The sequence below is a fragment of the Salvia splendens genome, unplaced genomic scaffold (assembly GCF_004379255.2).
Source record: "Salvia splendens isolate huo1 unplaced genomic scaffold, SspV2 ctg490, whole genome shotgun sequence".
Taxonomy (NCBI): Eukaryota; Viridiplantae; Streptophyta; class Magnoliopsida; order Lamiales; family Lamiaceae; genus Salvia; species Salvia splendens.
In genome coordinates, this window is record NW_024599146.1 from 9,219 (window position 1) to 11,660 (window position 2,442).

General features: G+C 41.5%; 1 pseudogene; it reads right to left on the minus strand.

Annotated features, from left to right (window-relative positions):
* Positions 1 to 2,124, minus strand: LOC121790369 (annotated as a pseudogene).
* Between the last annotated feature and the right edge of the window lie 318 nt (positions 2,125 to 2,442).

The window sequence follows — 2,442 nt, forward strand, 5'->3', positions numbered from 1 at the left end:
CTACACACGAGTGTAGGCAGTAATGGAAGTTAAGGTCATCCATTCTTCCATGTGACAGCCATCAGTGTTGGCAAAGTAAGCAGCCATTTTACGCTCCTCTAGTCTACCTAGGCTAAACCGGATTAGTTCAGAACCACTTACACTGTTTAAAAACAGATGTTGTGAACGGTGTATTTGACCGAATAGGAGAAAGTGATCCAATTGGTCGAAAGGGTATTATCCAAAAAATTAATACAATTATTTTACTAAGTCCCAATTTCAAAAAAACATAGAATAACTTGACTCATGAAATAAATGACTAACCTGAGATAACGACAGACGTACGCAGTGGTGAGTGGCAACGGAGACGACTCTCGAAATCTTGAAGAAGAGTGAGTGAACAAAGTTTTAAAATGCCGAGAGATTTGGAAACGAGAAAGTATAAATAAATCAATAGCTGCATTATTTTGGAGTGTTGCAAACATGCAGTAAAGGAAAGAAAACAAAACAATATTCCTTCACCAAAATAGCCAAGCTTGGGCTGCACAATATGAAAGAGAAACACGGACATGCACATGGTTCAAAAACCGTCGGTTCCGAAACATTTTCATGAACCGGAACCGGCCCGCCAAGGGTTTCGGCGGTTCCGGTTCCAGTTCAAAAAAACCGCTGGTTCATGGGGCGGTTCAAAACCGCCGGTTTTTGGTCGAAACCACCGGTTCGGCGGTTCGTATTTTTTTTACATTTTCTTATTTATTTATCTATGAAATGTGCGTAAATAAAATTAAAAAATCACGATGAAAATTACAATTTTATTGAGATTACAAGTTAAAACAATTACAAATCACAAAAAACTTGAAGTCTTAAACAAAAAATTTAAATACAACGACACTAGTAGTCTATAACAAAGCTAATTACAAATTACAAAAAAGGCTTGAAGTTCTAAACAATAAATTTATAAGTTCTAAACTAGCAGCATACAAGTAAATCATCGGAATTTGGAACTTGTGTGCTTTGACATATTCACTATCCGTTTCTACTTTAATGAAATAATCGCTAAAATTCTTCAATTTCACAAAGATGTTTAATTGAAAAAAGGAAGAGTATTTTATCACCTGTAAATGGGATTTAACGTGAGCCAAGGTGAGATCTTTGACATCCATGAGTTCGAGAACTGATTTGGGCGTAGCTCCTACAAATTCAACATGCGATTTTGTTATTGAGTAAACAAACAAGAATAGCCCTAAAAATTGATTCAGAGAGGAGAAAAAAGAGGGTTACTTTCATGGCGCCGAGGAGCTCAACAGCGTGGACGAAACGGGCGTGTAGGGTTGTGGTCCAGCGCATCCGTGGGGTCCTCATGCTCCGCTTAGCCGGAAATCTCGAGAGGAAGCGCGATCGCAAGAGGCCTTGTGAGGTGTAGGGCGCCACCGACGCAGCGGTCGCGATGTGATTATAAGATGATTCCAAATGCTGCTGCTGATGATGGTGATAATGAGGTGTGAAGGGAAAGAAGGAGGGTTTTGGTACACCGGAATTCCCCTAATCGGCCTCAGCAAATTCACCTCCTCACCTAGCTGCGGCCGGAGAAGCCGCCGTGGAGGAGGTGGTGGGTCGCGGCGGTGGTGTCGGAAAGCCTGGGTGGATTAGAGAGGGAGAGGTCGGGCTTGGGATTGAAGAGAGGGAGGCTCTGGACTCGAGAGCTCGCTTCCAAAACCCCAAATCCATTTCTTCTTCCCCTCTTCTCCAGCTGGATGAGGTCGTGCTGTTTAACGGGCTGATCCGCAGAGACAGGTCTGGCTGCGCCGGAAACAGCTCCATTATCTTCTTCACTCTTCCAAAACAATTGCCTTGTGTGGATATGGAGGATGGCTTGTTGAGGAGTTGAGAAGATTAGTTGCAGAGATTAATTTGAGATTGAGAGAGAGAGAGAGAAGGTAAGGATGAAGTGAATGGTTGTTTCTTTGGTGTGAAGTATATATGAGAAAATGACACTTGAAGAGCTATTGGGAGAGGGAGGGTAGGGGTGGAGAAAGAGAGAGAGGGGTTTGTGGACGTGGAGGTAGGATGAAAAGAGGCAAAAAAGATGAGAGATGGAAAGAGAGAGAAGTGATGACCCCTTTCCACTCTTTCCTTTTTGCTGTATCCTTTGGGAGAAAAGAAATTTTGGTGTAAGCTTTTAACGTGCGCATTTGTCTCTTAAACACTCTCTACTCTAAACCATCTCCATTTTCCCCATTTCCTAACAATTAATTTTGAATTCAATGACTCCACATCCATACCGACTGTGGGCACAACACAACATTAACATCCTTGATATGATATGATCAAAGAGGTCAACTTAACTAGCCACTATATTCGCCTGCAATTAGGCCACTATGAATGACTTTACAATCTATAATTTCTTCATTCAATTCTCACATACAAACCATTTTTTCCTTTTTAACCTAATTTCTTCTAAGT